The sequence below is a fragment of the Dreissena polymorpha genome, chromosome 2 (assembly GCF_020536995.1).
Source record: "Dreissena polymorpha isolate Duluth1 chromosome 2, UMN_Dpol_1.0, whole genome shotgun sequence".
Classification (NCBI taxonomy): domain Eukaryota; kingdom Metazoa; phylum Mollusca; class Bivalvia; order Myida; family Dreissenidae; genus Dreissena; species Dreissena polymorpha.
In genome coordinates, this window is record NC_068356.1 from 78,246,866 (window position 1) to 78,264,202 (window position 17,337).

Consider the following 17,337-nt stretch of genomic DNA (forward strand, 5'->3'; position numbering starts at 1 on the left):
TTTCGTAAAGTATTTCTTAAAATAAAGTTTACACCTGTGGCAGCCTTTTGAATATTGTGTTCCTTATAGCAATAGCTTCAATTTCAACGCTAGATGTGGTATGATTACCTTGATTTGTGTAGATACAAAATGCTCGTTTTTATTTTTTGTGACCACAATAAAACCATTCTAATTTCCTGCGAATATATATATTCATACGATACGCCAACACTAAAATGGTACCATGTTGAAATCATAATAAAAACGAGTATTTTGTATCCACAAACATCTATTTTACCAGACCACATCTGGTGTTGAAATTTCGGCAATTGCCATAAGGAACAATGATTTTTAATTGTTTAGCTTTATTTTACGACATATTGTACGAAATTTTCGTTGATTTTGAGTAGTAATTTACTTTTAATTTTGTATAATAGTATTTATAAATACAAAATAATAATAATAAAAAAACAACACAATTTGAACATTTTAATTAATTTCACAACTCAATGTTTATCTGATTGATATTATATAGAAACGCATTTCATAGTCCAAGGTTAGGGTGAGTAATTCCTTCCTGATCTCTGTATGTTTCGTGTAAACAAATTTGCAAATTGTTTGTCACGTTATGAATGATTATAAACTAGCCATCTTTTTCACATTTATAAACATCTATTTTGCAATCGAGTTTTGCAACATTTTATATTCTCAACTGCAGGATGGTTATGGTATATTCATTCATGCAAGCATGCGTACCCTGCAATTAAAGCTGGAGCTTAACATTTGTAAACGTTGTGACAAATAACGAAAAAATATTGAAGGTTGGTATTTTAGGATGTCTTTGAATCCTTATTTGTACTGGTCTTGCAAATCGCTGTATTCGAATATAACATCTACTGACAGACGTTCGATAAAGAGTGAGGGTAATCACCTTGGCGGGTAAAGGGACAAAAGATGGTTGCAATTTGATATTGCGTATTCTTCGTTATAGTAAAGTGGTTTGATTGTGGGATATGTGTTAATCAATAATTATTAAGAGTGGTAAACAAAATAATAATAGAAGAAAACAAGCAAACATTAATGGAAAAAGATAATGGAATATCTAATTGGCAATCATCATATTGAATGTCATCACAAAAGCTCGAAAACACATAGTACCATATCATGATACACAACTCTAGTCGTGAAAAAATACATGAATGAATTCAAATAACAACCTCTTTTATTAACGTTTACGTGCCGGTGTCCATGCCGATACAGGTATTTTTCACCGTTTTATATCCCTTATTACTTGTATTAATTGTTTAAATGCCGCGCACTTTCCAGCAATATCGACAAGAAGGTGATTAGCGTTTATAACATATTATGTTTTATATTCCATTACATTTTTATGACAAACATAAATTATTTATCATCTAACCATTTAGAATAAAAACAAACACATTTGTTTAGGTGTCATGACAAGCAGGGTATTTTATTTCTTGAAACACACGCACGGAATGGTTGTTTGACAGGGCTTTCTACACATAAATGCAAGAAACAAATCTTCTGACGATCGTATGTGTACAATGTGCAACAGAGATCGACCCCAATGGCACCGCTCAGTTGAAAAGTCTCGAGACGTTAGTAAACGTTGCGACATCCTTCTCATATATCTAAGAACTGTAACGATACTAAATCCATTCTGTAGAACACGTCGTTATACGTATCATTAAACATGCACATGCGTTGCATGCGAATAATTAAATATTATTAATACCCATCAGACATCAAACCTAAACTAAAAATCATATAATTGCACAATTTAATTACATAATTTAAAAGCACAAGCCCAGGGACGCCACGGCCCTAACAACCGCCCCTCCGCCGCCGATGCCCAAAGCGCACAGAGGACGCCCCCTATACCCATCAACAACGCCAATTTGCGAAAAGTACACAAAGTGAAGCATAAGTTTTGATAAAAGCAGCTGCGATAATTACAAGATTTATCCATTACCACAAATTAAGAGAAGTGCACATGACTTCACGTACACCCCAAACAATAATCGGTGGTAACGAACGATCCAGGTGAAACCGCGAGCGGGAAACGCAACCCTACTGCCCATTTTTCATTTTTCTTTTAATGGCAGGGGGACGTTTGAGGACCCATGGCTCAAGACCGGTGTTTAGGTGTCTTCATCACCTCCTTAAACCTCTTATTTAAGAGAAATCTACAAATAATCAGCTGTTACTACATCGTAAACGTAAAGTATTTATTTTTTTTATTTTTTTTTTTATAAAAAACCATGTAATTCCCATGGTAAAAAGTCCGGAACCAATGCCCCTTTCTATCTCAAGTCAGTCATCCGTCTGCTCACATAAAATTCACTGAAACACACAAACATAATATTAACATCAACACACACAGAGCATAAATAAATAAAACGATTTAAATCAAGTCTTCGCTCTACCCTGCTTGCCTGCCGAATGACTAAACCTACAAGTCTGTGCACGAGAAAATCTTGATTTCCGTTCCATTGGACATGTATCACCTTCAAAAACCAGTTTATTCATTCACAGAACGATAATAAATACATTTATGTTTTATATTCCATTACATTTTATGACAAACATAAATTATTTATCATCTAACCATTTAGAATAAAAACAAACACATTTGTTTAGGTGTCATGACAAGCAGGATATTTTATCGACAGAAAAAGAACGGGGCAAAATACAACGCACAACTAACAACATACAACACCAAGTACCATATATATTTATATACTCAAACGAGAAGAAACAATTTTGTGTGTTTCATCCGAATCTCTCACGTAGCGATTCTAAGCTGCTTTTTAACACTATCAGATACAGCGCTATTTGCAACTGCAGTTGCTTCCCCTGGCCGAAATGAATGCAACCCGTGAACATTAGGTTTAAGTCCAATTTCACGAAAAATTTGGTACAAAATATCTCATTCTCTACTGTTACCCATCTGCTTTGAGCCAAATAAAATGTATTTATTCATTTTCTTACAATTTGTTATGTTTCTTAACAAAACATTTATTGCAATATCTAGAATAGTTGCTACCAAATTATTTTTTTATTTTAAATAGAAGACAGGGCATAAATATGCATTTGTTTTACAAATTCTCACCTTTTTTCCCTTGCACAATTGAACCGTTTTATTCTTGAGAATGATAATTTTAGCACAATCATCAAAAAATGTTGTATCGCATCCTTTCAAAGCAACCAACCCGCCAAACCCCCCCCCCCCCCCCCCCCCCCCCCCCCACAAAAAAAAATCTAGAAAAACTCTCAAATCAAACCCTCCAAAGTAGTGAACAATCCCTCCCACTGTAATACTTAGACACTTCTAAGTTGTCAGGATAGAACAAACGACCGAGTTAAGGTTTAACAAATCTATTCATTCAAATCGTAGAACGCGTCTTAAGAAGTTTGGTTTACGAATAAATAACTATAAGTATGATGAAGGTGCGCAGCATCACTGTTACTTGATTAATATTTTAAATAACTTAAAAGAATACTTAAGATTTTACAGAACTATTCCCTACCATTATGATGGCTTTAGCTTAAGCTGGTAGGTTTCCGACTTTTAAATGACGTGGATTTTGAGTCATTGACCGAGGTGAAGAATCCGTGATGCTGCGCGCTATTTATAGTGAAGATGCTTTAGGATTCCGAAACTTAGGCGTCCCAACCAATCAACGTGCACTTAGGAATTCCTTAACCAATAAAACAAGTTTACAAAGAGCCATTTTCCTAAACAGCATTTCGGAATCCTAAATCAACAAAGTAAGTCAATAATATGAGTTGTTACATTATAAAAAGCAATTTGTATTAAAACACATAACATTAATACATAATATCAGGCAGAAATGTTCTGCATTTAAATTCTGTTAAACATTTTAATAATACAATGGAAACATGAAACTAAATGATGAATAGGCTTTCTACGCCTAACGAAATAGTTCCAAAGCATTTGCAACTGGAACATAACTTTACCAAAATGCAATACACAAATGCATCCTTAGATTAATAATACAAGTGAAAGCCATTAATTTTGGAGAACAATAGTTAGGAATAACAAATTATATTGTGCAATTGAAAATGTAGGTCGTATTCCTACACAGCTGGCTGACAGCGTCATAGTAAACAAACATGGAGCGTATTTTTGGATTGGAATTACTGAATTGTGACAAACAATGGATTGTAAGCAAGTATCTGGAGTTAATAAAACATGTGTAAGTAGATTTAATTGATAATTTCATAACTGTTACATATTACACCACAATTGGCCCAGAATTGGCCCTTTTCAATCTATAATCAGCAAACACAACCAGACCAGAATTGCAACGACCATACAATCCCAAAACCATATGAGCCCACGAAATGCCACACACAATCGCGTCTACCCCAGAGGCAGACAGACACGAATCACACACACATACATTATACATTGACTTTCTTTAACAAAAACGTTTCCCTTGCTTTCTTTTTTGCAAGTATTTTCCAATTTAAAATTAACATTTCCCTTGCTATCTTTTTTGCAAGTATTAAACTTTAAAAATTATCAGTTTTAACCCTTGCTTTCTTTTTTGCAAGTACTGTATTTGCTTTCTTTGCAAATATTCCATTCCTCGTGTACTGTACACGACTTCGTAAGCACCAGGTGCAAACGGACATACACCAACATAGTTTCTATACATTCTTAATGGCCATACAAAAACAATATCCATTGAATCATTTCTACAAATATAAACACGTGAAAAAATACCAACTATACCATAAGTATAGCAAAACAGTCGAAACATTCATATCACCAATTCACATATAAAGGACATATAGTATAGTTAAATTCGAAAAGCAAGAACATTTCTTGAAAAACGTCTTGAACTAAAACAGAGTGGTTATTATTCATACAAATATTCTGCCCTATGTCATACACAATAATATCCTTCGCAAATTGCGTTTGTACATTACCAGCCTCAAATAAGAATGGCCAAAATGCTGCACTAGGCCATCTGTGCACCACCAAAACGCCTTATGCGTTGCATTCTAGATGGTGCATAATTGTTTTTCCTACCAGATTAATAGGGGCATCAACCAATTCAAATCGGCACCCTAAAAACTGTAAAGCAATCTGCTTCTGTTTCAAAATCAAAGATTTTTGAATTATATCTCAAAGTATTTTCTTTTTTAAAAGTAGCACAGCGATCAAGCAAAAACGGACCCCAGCTACCATTTACATACTCAAAGAAATCTCGTGAGATTTTCCTGTCATCTGTATTGTTCATTTTACTTATACTGTCGGCAATGGAGTTTAATTTTCTGGGAACCCATTGTATTTCTAGTCCTATATTCATCTTCAAACACATACTAAAAATGCTTAGAGCTAGATCATGTTACTCAAGTTTAGAACTTCCTACTTTTACCACCTTTACACGTGATTGAGAGTCAGAAAACCACTCAACAATCCCCCGGCCTAAAAAATGTCCATAGGCAATTAAAACTAGAACTTCTCCATTAATTTTTCTATAAGTAGAACTTGTATTGCAATCGTCATTTAACCATATATCGTGAAAAATGAAACCTTACCTATCAACAATAAAAGCCCCACAAGCTTACCCACTTGCATCACTGTAAACTTTCAAAACTTCGACACATGTAGTTTTACTAAGATGTCTTGATTTTATGCCACCTATGCGATCTAACCAAAATCTAAATTCGAAAATACATAAGCAATCTGGTTCAAGGGCTATAACTCTATCCAATGACGGTCTAGAAACGATTTCAGAATAAAAATATCTAGTCATTTATCTTGCCAGACTACCTAAACAGGCATCATTGAAACAATTTCCCCTTACATCTAGCTAGATACCTTGTCGAAAACATTGGCATCGAAGAACATACCTTTTAAAGAGAATTTTTAAAATCAGTTATTCTTCTATCGGGAATTTCAATAGAAAACAGTTGGCTATCCCAGATTAATCCTACCCATTCTAGACTCTGAACTGGTACTCATATTGACTTGTCCTCATTGATCACAAGTCCAGCTTCCGGCTTCATTCACGGCTACAATTCATGTACTAAAAACATGAGGGATGTCTTTTTATTCTAAAATACAGCCATTATCTTACATATAATGCACCGACTCGTTTACATCTGCTCATCTACCTGCTTTAAAGCTGTTATTTCCAGATACACATTTTTCAGGTAATTGAAAGAATGGTAATTTGTAAGCGCCGACAATATAGTCAATTATATCAGGATTGACACCTGTCCAATGATTTTCAAAAAAAAGGATATGCCGCTTTAAACTACCTTATACAAGAAAAAAACGTAATGACTGATGCTTTTCTTCACAATGTGCGTCTTCTTTATGAACCAAACACGTCTAGCAATGTTCTTTCCCCCGAGTGCCTACCTTCTTAACCGCTACCACGCGGTCGCTCCGTGTGTCCATTTACTATGCCAGCCTCGTCCCCGCCGGCGAAGCGATCTGTCCTCTCATCCTGATTGTCCATATTAACAAATTGCCAACGCCAATACGACATATAAATAAATAAAATTTCACAATAAAATGTGGTTGAGAAAATAAATAAAACGATTTAAATCAAGTCTTCGCTCTACGCTGCTTGCCTGTCGAATGACTAAACCTACAAGTCTGTGCACGAGGAAATCTTGATTTCCGCTCCATTGGACATGTATCACCTTCAAAAACCAGTTTATTTATTCACACAACGATAATAAATACATTTAATATTCGCTCTATATCTCGACTTTACTCGCTGCGAAATTTCTTAGCGGTTCACATAATTATCCAATCTCCACGCAGAGTTGTCGTTCCTTGCTCTCACATACAGGTCACATAACCCCAAACCGGAACTCCTGTTTACAGGGTTACATGCAGTCAATTTGTTATATAGCACACATTGTTCAGTGAATGTTGCCTAGGATTTGTAAAAAAGAATGCAAATGGTACGTTTTGGTATTAATTTGAAGGTATATTTGTCCGCAATAAGAAAAAGAGCCGCTTTTGTGCGCTACTTTTTCTGTTGATGGTTCCCGGCTTTGAAAGTAGGTCATACTATTCGAGTAAAAATGGTCGCCTCCACATGTGTCAAAACTGGTGTGCCTATTCTAAGGTAAATATTTTGAGTAACGACACATAGAATTTGATGGCATTCATTTTTTTTTTTCAAAAGATTATGCATTTATCTTTCCAATGATGTATGATGATATAGTGTTGAAACGCTTGGTCACTGTAAAAAATGATATCGAACATCAACTATTTTATATGTAATATAGAAGGAAATTAATTGCGCATGCGTAACCTTTAAGAACTTCCGACCAAGTTAGTCGTCTGCCAGAATTTTGACAATTGACCATCAAAAACTCTCTGTATTGCAAAACATAACTGCCAGATGTCATTTGGACCCAAATTAGGGCTGTTTGCAATTGGGCTGTAGCACTTGGGGTCATAAGAGGGGTAAATGCTGGAAAATCACACCGAAACCTGTTCCGGAGACATATTCAAAGACTACTTAAACACTCGGTATTGTTTTTCAGTGACATTTTCACATTAATTTGCATAAATCTCAAAAATGAACCTAATGCATGTCTTTATTTCATCTGTATTTATTAGTATTGTTTAATTTTTGAACCGTTTACTGTTAAAAATGCCCGCCAATTTTGGACCGACACTGCTATGTGCCTTCGCCTTCAACCCCGTCAAGCAATTCTACTCAGAATAACACTACTTTGCCTTATTTTTCATGTTTGAATATCTTGCTGAGTTCAAGCAAAATCAAGTATTCAGCTGAAAACACAAAAATGATAATAATATTATGCTTTCTTTGCTGGAGGAATGTTGTTGTTATAGACCACGCATGAAAAACACCAGGGAATCTGTATTTAAGTGACCTCATTATCACTATTATTATGCGTAAACCTAAGCGTGCATTTGTAGGCGGTGTCAAAATGGGTCTATAGCTCTGCCTGAACTGTCGTCCCATTGGTTTACAGGTCCGGCTGAATTGACAGGCCATCAAAAACTGTACAGCATGACTGATTCGGAGACAGCCCTCAACACTAACCCAGTCATGTCGAGAGGATCGGTGTCTTTGTAGGTTAGTACACCGTTATTTACAAATAAATATATTGTAAAATGATTTCTTTGATATCTTGGCACACTTTTGTCCCCAAAATTAGAACAAAATTGGGTGTTTTACATTTACTGCAGCTCTGAAACAACATTTTGTGGCGATAACTTTGCCAGTGTGCCCGACAATGTGATTCCGGCGTAATGACTTATCCATTTGCAGCAAATAAAGCAACAAAGACTATTGAAAGCTTACTCTAATTGTATTCCACTTACATAAGTTGGCACCGTTATGGGTAAATGTGCGCAAAAAACCTTTTTGTTTTCTCAGATAACACGGAATCGAGCACCCGGGCCAGACTGACACTTTCCGGAGCCTGTCCGAGACGGAACTCGAGCCTAGGAATCATAGGTGCAGGTATGGCAAAATGCTTAAAGCTCATGTTTGGCGATGACTTTTTTGAGTCAGGAGTTCAAGTTTGTTGTTTTTCCATGCAAGCAAGCCCTTTTGTTGGGTCAAATGACATCAGAAATGCTGCTTCTACATGGATTTTACCTAAAATGTGCCCCCCCCCCCCGCTCAAAAAAAAGTTAGTTCGAAACCTGTTCAAAACCTGCTTCGATGCACAAATATTGCCATTGATGATTTTTTTCACTTATTCAGTCATCTGTTACATCAACTTTGCCTATTAGAATCGAAATTGATGACTTGTATGGAGTCGAAGTGCTGCATGTATGATGCAACCAAGTTTGGCTTTTCAACCTTACTTCTTGACGCGAAACGCTGTTACGCATGACGCTTTCAACGGCAACTTTCATGAATAAATCTGTGTGTCATTGTACCGGAACTTTGTGATCTTTCTCAAAACAGATTATACCTGTGGGAAAAGTGCCTTTAATTCAAATTTAAAGGGGTTGGGTTCTCTTAAAGGTCACATAACCCCAAACCGGAACTCCTGTTTACAGGGTTACATGCAGTCAATTTGATATATATCACACATTGTTCAGTGAATGCTGCCTAGGATTTGTAAAATAGAATGCAAATGGTACGTTTTGGTATTAATTTGAAGGTATATTTGTAAGCAATAAGAAAAAAAGCCACTTTTGTGCTCTACCTTTTCTGTTGATGGTTCCCGGCTTTGAAAGTAGGTCATACGATTTGAGTAAAAATGGTCGCCTCCACATGTGTCAAAACTGGTGTGCCTATTCTAAGGTTAATATATTTTGAGTTACAACACATAGAATTCGATGGCATGCATTTTTGTCAAAAGATTATGCATTTATCTTTCCAATGATGTATGCTGATATAGTGTTGAAACGCTTGGTCACTGTAAAAATTGATATCGAACATCAACTATTTTATATGACATATAGAAGGAAATTAATTGCGCATGCGTAACCTTTAAGAACTTCCGACCAAGTTAGTCGTCTGCCAGAATTTTGACAATTGACCATCAAAAACTCTCTGTATTGCAAAACATAACTGCCAGATGTCATTTTGACCCAAATTAGGGCTGTTTGCAATTGGGCTGTAGCACTTGGGGTCATAAGAGGGGTAAATGCTGGAAAATCACACCGAAACCTGTTCCGGAGACATATTCAAAGACTACTTAAACACTCGGTATTGTTTTTCAGTGACATTTTCACATTAATTTGCATAAATCTCAAAAATGAACCTAATGCATGTCTTTATTTCATCTGTATTTATTAGTATTGTTTAATTTTTGAACCTTTTACTGTTAAAAATGCCCGCCAATTTTGGACCGACACTGCTATGTGCCTTCGCCTTCAACCCCGTCAGGCAATTATACTCAGAATAACACTACTTTGCCTTATTTTTCATGTTTGAATATCTTGCTGAGTTCAAGCAAAATCAAGTATTCAGCTGAAAACACAAAAATGATAATAATATTATGCTTTCTTTGCTGGAGGAATGTTGTTGTTATAGACCACGCATGAAAAACACCAGGGAATCTGTATTTAAGTAACCTCATTATCACTATTATTATGAGTAAACCTAAGCGTGCATTTGTAGGCGGTGTCAAAATGGGTCTATAGCTCTGCCTGAACTGTCGTCCCATTGGTTTACAGGTCCGGCTGAATTGACAGGCCATCAAAAACTGTACAGCATGACTGATTCGGAGACAGCCCTCAACACTCGCCCAGTCGTGTCGAGAGGATCGGTGTCTTTGTAGGTTAGTACACCGTTATTTACAAATAAATATATTGTAAAATGATTTCTTTGATATCTTGGCACACTTTTGTCCCCAAAATTAGAACAAAATTGGGTGTTTTACATTTACTGCAGCTCTGAAACAACATTTTGTGGCGATAACTTTGCCAGTGGTCTAGACAATGTGATTCCGGCGTGGTGACTTATCCATTTGCAGCAAATAAAGCAACAAAGACTATTGAAAGCTTACTCTAATTGTATTCCACTTACATAAGTTGGCACCGTTATGGGTAAATGTGCACAAAAAAACTTTTTGTTTTCTCAGATTACACGGAATCGAGCACCCGGGCCAGACTGACACTTTCCGGAGCCTGTCCGAGACGGAACTCGAGCCTAGGAATCATAGGTGCAGGTATGGCAAAATGCTTAAAGCTCATGTTTGACGATGACTTTTTTGAGTCAGGAGTTCAAGTGTGTTGTTTTTCCATGCAAGCAAGCCCTTTTGTTTGGTCAAATGACATCAGAAATGCTGCTTCTACATGGATTTTACCTAAAATGTGCCCCCCCCCAAAAAAAAAAGTTTGTTCGAAACCTGTTCAAAACCTGCTTCGATGTACAAATATTGCCATTGATGATTTTTTTCACTTATTCAGTCATCTGTTACATCAACTTTGCCTTTTAGAATCGAAAGTGATGACTTGTATGGAGTCGAAGTGCTGCATGTATGATGTAACCAAGTTTGGCTTTTCAACCTTAATTCTTGACGCGAAACGCTGTTACGCATGACGCTTTCAATGGCAACTTTCATGAATAAATATGTGTGTCATTGTACCGGAACTTTGTGATCTTTCTCAAAACAGATTATACCTGTGGGAAAATTGCCTTTAATTCAAATTTGAAGGGGTTGGGTTCTCTTAAAGGTCACATAACCCCAAACCGGAACTCCTGTTTACAGGGTTACATGCAGTCAATTTGATATATAGCACACATTGTTCAGTGAATGCTGCCTAGGATTTGTAAAATAGAATGCAAATGGTACGTTTTGGTATTAATTTGAAGGTATATTTGTAAGCAATAAGAAAAAGAGCCACTTTTGTGCTCTACTTTTTCTGTTGATGGTTCCCGGCTTTGAAAGTAGGTCATACGATTTGAGTATAAATGGTCGCCTCCACATGTGTCAAAACCGGTGTGCCTATTCTAAGGTAAATATTTTGAGTTACAACACATAGAATTTGATGGCATGCATTTTTTTTCAAAAGATTATGCATTTATCTTTCCAATGATGTATGCTGATATAGTGTTGAAACGCTTGGTCACTGTAAAAATTGATATCGAACATCAACTATTTTATATGTAATATAGAAGGAAATTAATTGCGCATGCGTAACCTTTAAGAACTTCCGACCAAGTTAGTCGTCTGCAAGAATTTTGACAATTGACCATCAAAAACTCTCTGTATTGCAAAACATAACTGCCAGATGTCATTTTGACCCAAATTAGGGCTGTTTGCAATTGGGCTGTAGCACTTGGGGTCATAAGAGGGGTAAATGCTGGAAAATCACACCGAAACCTGTTCCGGAGACATATTCAATGACTACTTAAACACTCGGTATTGTTTTTCAGTGACATTTTCACATTAATTTGCATAAATCTCAAAAATGAACCTAATGCATGTCTTTATTTCATCTGTATTTATTAGTATTGTTTAATTTTTGAACCTTTTACTGTTAAAAATGCCCGCCAATTTTGGACCGACACTGCTATGTGCCTTCGCCTTCAACCTCGTCAGGCAATTATACTCAGAATAACACTACTTTGCCTTATTTTTCATGTTTGAATATCTTGCTGAGTTCAAGCAAAATCAAGTATTCAGCTGAAAACACAAAAATGATAATAGTATTATGCTTTCTTTGCTGGAGGAATGTTGTTGTTATAGACCACGCATGAAAAACACCAGGGAATCTGTATTTAAGTTACCTCATTATCACTATTATTATGCGTAAACCTAAGCGTGCATTTGTAGGCGGTGTCATATTGGGTCTATAGCTCTGCCTGAACTGTCTTCCCATTGGTTTACAGGTCCGGCTGAATTGACAGGCCATCAAAAACTGTACAGCATGACTGATTCGGAGACAGCCCTCAACACTCGCCCAGTCGTGTCGAGAGGATCGGTGTCTTTGTAGGTTAGTACACCGTTATTTACAAATAAATATATTGTAAAATGATTTCTTTGATATCTTGGCACACTTTTGTCCCCAAAATTAGAACAAAATTGGGTGTTTTACATTTACTGCAGCTCTGAAACAACATTTTGTGGCGATAACTTTGCCAGTGTGCCCGACAATGTGATTCCGGCGTGGTGACTTATCCATTTGCAGCAAATAAAGCAACAAAGACTATTGAAAGCTTACTCTAATTGTATTCCACTTACATAAGTTGGCACCGTTATGGGTAAATGTGCACAAAAAACCTTTTTGTTTTCTCAGATTACACGGAATCGAGCACCCGGGCCAGACTGACACTTTCCGGAGCCTGTCCGAGACGGAACTCGAGCCTAGGAATCATAGGTGCAGGTATGGCAAAATGCTTAAAGCTCATGTTTGACGATGACGTTTTTGAGTCAGGAGTTCAAGTGTGTTGTTTTTCCATGCAAGCAAGCCCTTTTGTTGGGTCAAATGACATCAGAAATGCTGCTTCTACATGGATTTTACCTAAAATGTGCCCCCCCCCCCAAAAAAAAAGTTTGTGCGAAACCTGTTCAAAACCTGCTTCGATGCACAAATATTGCCATTGATGATTTTTTTCACTTATTCAGTCATCTGTTACATCAACTTTGCCTATTAGAATCGAAAGTGATGACTTGTATGGAGTCGAAGTGCTGCATGTATGATGTAACCAAGTTTGGCTTTTCAACCTTAATTCTTGACGCGAAACGCTGTTACGCATGACGCTTTCAACGGCAACTTTCATGAATAAATATGTGTGTCATTGTACCGGAACTTTGTGATCTTTCTCAAAACAGATTATACCTGTGGGAAAAGTGCCTTTAATTCAAATTTGAAGGGGTTGGGTTCCCTTAAAGGTCACATAACCCCAAACCGGAACTCCTGTTTACAGGGTTACATGCAGTCAATTTGATATATAGCACACATTGTTCCGTGAATGCTGCCTAGGATTTGTAAAATAGAATGCAAATGGTACGTTTTGGTATTAATTTGAAGGTATATTTGTAAGCAATAAGAAAAAGAGCCACTTTTGTGCTCTACTTTTTCTGTTGATGGTTCCCGGCTTTGAAAGTAGGTCATACGATTTGAGTAAAAATGGTCGCCTCCACATGTGTCAAAACTGGTGTGCCTATTCTAAGGTAAATATTTTGAGTTACAACACATAGAATTTGATGGCATGCATTTTTTTCAAAAGATTGTGCATTTATCTTTCCAATGATGTATGCTGATATAGTGTTGAAACGCTTGGTCACTGTAAAAATTGATATCGAACATCAACTATTTTATATGTAATATAGAAGGAAATCAATTGCGCATGCGTAACCTACAACTCTGCGAAAAGCTCAGCCCTCCATTTTGTCTATTAAATAGATAAAACCGAACAAACGCATTCAACGTATATTTGATTGGATATTTAAGATCGCATGCATTAAATTAAGAAATATGACTTTTAAATGTACGATAAATCGTGCACAAACTTGCGAGTTTAAATGCAACTCTTTGGAACTAATTTATTGCCCATTTACGCAGATGGAATCATTCCACGCACTTCACAAATGTAAACAATTGAACATATTTTTTTGAGTGACGTTAGGAAGTGCTTCGACGTGTGTATGTATGTTGGTTTCTTAACATAAAAAAACCCCATATCAAACCATATCGCCATTGATTTGACTGCTGCCTTCGATACAGTCGATCATGACATTCTACTAGACGTGTTGCAAAAACAATACGGTGCATGTGGCACGGCACTAAACTGGATAGACTCGTATCTTCGTCCAAGAAGCTGTCGCATAAGTGTTAATTCAGCTTTATCGGAGGCACGTTCTTTGGAGTGTAGTGTCCCCCAGGGTAGTTGTCTTGGTCCATGGCTTTACCTGACGTACGCTGGAACACTGTTTGATGTCGTTCCTCCCTCCATCACAGTCTACGGTTTTGCAGACGACCACACCGCAAACAAGCGATTCAAACCTACATCTTCTTCTGTTGAAAGAACTGCCATTCAAGAACTTGAAAGTTGTGCACTCGTTATGAACAACTGGATGAACGAGAATAAACTGAAAATGAACGCATCAAAAACGGAATTCATCATGTTCGGTAGTAGACCCCAATTAAATAAATGTCAATCTGAAGAAATAGATATTGCTGGTGACACTGTTAAAGCAGAAAAATGCATACGGTATTTGGGTGCATATTTAGACGAAACACTAAATTTTAAAGAGCACATCAAAACTAAGTGCCGTACAGCCATGTACAACTACCTTAAAATCAAAAACATAAGGAAATACTTAACAAAAGAAGCAACAGAAATACTCGTTTTGTCTTTGGTAATATCCCATCTAGATTATTGTAATCTCATCTTGTATGGAACAGCTCAATGCGAAATAAACAAAATGCAACGTATCCAAAACATGTGTGCCAAATTGGTACTCGGCAGACAGAAATATGACAGTTCAAAAGATGCCTTGTATGAACTACACTGGCTACCAGTAAAGGCTAGGATAACATTCAAAATACTGAACTTCATGTATAATTGTTCTGTTGTTTACGCGCCAAAATACCTTACAGAACTTTTAAAAGAAAAAGTACCAGCACGTAACCTACGATCTACCGTCTCGTATGACGGATGTTATGATGTGAAACGCACAAAGAGAAAAACTTTCATGGACAGGAGTTTCGGAGTTGTTTTTCCGAAACTGTGGAATGACCTTCCATCAAGCATCCGGACTTCCGCATCAATAAACATTTTCAAAAGGAATTTAAAAACATTTCTCTTCAGAAACTTATTTTAATTTGAATACCTGTGATAAAAAAAAATAATCGAGACTCAGTTGTACGGGCTTATTTGTCACTAGGACTCATAGGGCCAAGAAATTAAAGAATCGTGCGGGCTTCTTTGCTCGAAAAGGATATTTATTGTACAAGTGACTGGTAACAAAGAATCATTAGGGCTTCTTTGCTCAATGATTGAATTACAACAACCAGCTGTCTTTTAGTCATGCTTAGGCCTTCTAGTTGTGTATTATAGTCACACTGTAATTTTAACCTTCAAGTTGTGTCTTGTAGTCACACTTGGTCAGTCTATTTGTGACTTGTAGTCACGATAGTTCAAATAAGGTTAAAACCCAAAAGAAGTGTCCTTAAGTATGACAGGTGACCGGTAGCTGTGAGATCCGACAGCCAGAGTGCAGAAATATCCTTTTACGTATCCTTTTAGTTAATGAAAAACAGTGTCTTTATGTTGCCAAATATTTGCTCATATTATCATTATAATTATAATCTTAACTCTAGTTATATCAATGTATTACATAATATTTTACTTTTACTGTGTTTAATAGTGTAGCCGGTATTGTTTTATTGCTTAAGTTCCTTACAGCATTCTTATTTATATCACACATTTTAAGATCATTAATCCTTTAATTAATGCTGCATAATATTATCAATACCTTTTATTTTTTATCAATTTTATGTACATATATATATGTTTTGTACAACGCCATTGAATATAATTATATAAATAGGCGTTTCATCAAATTAGCAAGTTTTCAAGTTTTTCAATTTTATAATAATGAATTAAGACTGATATAAGATATCATGGTATGAGATGGTTTTCTTTAATGCAGTGAATGCGATGTAACCGTCGTGCAAGAGATTGTTTAGTATTCTGTAACCTCAATGATGAACGCTTGTAATGATTATGACATAAATGAGACGCTTTCATAACAATAGTCCGTTCTGAGCCCAACACAGGGGTGAATGTAATGTAACCGTCGTGCAAGAGATTGATAATTACCGCCCCGCTAACTAGACTTAGAGTCACCTTTTTATGTTATGAATGTCAACTACATTAGCCGATGAAACGATCAGTTGCAACCATCTTTTTATTAATAAAATAGATGTATTGATAAACAATTTTTAGGTCAGCACTATTAATGTAAGATATATTTTAATTGGCACTTTTGACAGACAGGAATCATGTAATGTTCCCTTTTATTGTTCCATATTGCTTTGTGGTACAATGTGTGCGCATGTGTTCTAGACGCTTGTTTACGGAATGAATTAATGTGTTTGCCGCGTAGTCACTTCTCAAAGATGTAAACAGAATAAATAAAGATTTCCCATTAATATGGTTAAAAGTTGTTTCTCTTTATTGTGAGAGTTGTACTTTAGCAACACCCACATGCCAAAGTTGTTGACTTGAATTGGATTTTGGCACTGCAGCTGTACGCAACAAACACATTTTAATTGGACTGTTGTGAGTACATATATACGTTCTTTGAATTCTTTGACGCATTTGTAAGTCACCAGTATGTAGAATCACAATCTTGATACGAATTCCAGTGTCCGGATAAGCGTTTCTAGCTTAAATGCACCCGTTCACAGATTGGCAATTTTCGTAAAGTCTGTCTTCGAATTGTTCGTGAAAAATACAAAATGTACACATATAAATTTTATTTTCTATCAGTAAATATATTGTAATCGCCGTTTGCATTCTATATGATAACGTTTACCTTTAAAATCCCAGCAAATAATTATTTACTACATATGTGGTAGGATGAAGTGAAGAGAGTATATACGTGACAAAAACGCAATGTTTCGAAGCGTATTGAAAAACTTTAATGTACAGTCTCAAACTTTAAATTATACACACCTTTATGAGACGCAATTCTTAACTTATAATAATAACGAACAATCGTTCTTTAGATGAAGAGATGATGTTTAGAACTTGTATTCTTTGAACGTTAATATCGTCTGTTGACTGAGGGTTTACGGGGCGAGGTGTCTGGTTAATATATAATTTATTTGAAAACATATTTCGTACATTCGTGTTTTCACGTAGATATTGAAACTCTATA

General features: G+C 36.1%; 1 long non-coding RNA gene across 1 annotated transcript; it reads left to right on the forward strand.

Annotated features, from left to right (window-relative positions):
• The first annotated feature begins 8,417 nt into the window (after positions 1-8,417).
• LOC127870317 (uncharacterized) lies at positions 8,418-12,861 on the forward strand. Its single transcript, XR_008044756.1, has 5 exons — positions 8,418-8,501; positions 10,175-10,278; positions 10,582-10,668; positions 12,336-12,439; positions 12,743-12,861. It is a non-coding gene; the product is annotated as an uncharacterized LOC127870317 (long non-coding RNA).
• The last annotated feature ends 4,476 nt before the right edge of the window (positions 12,862-17,337 follow it).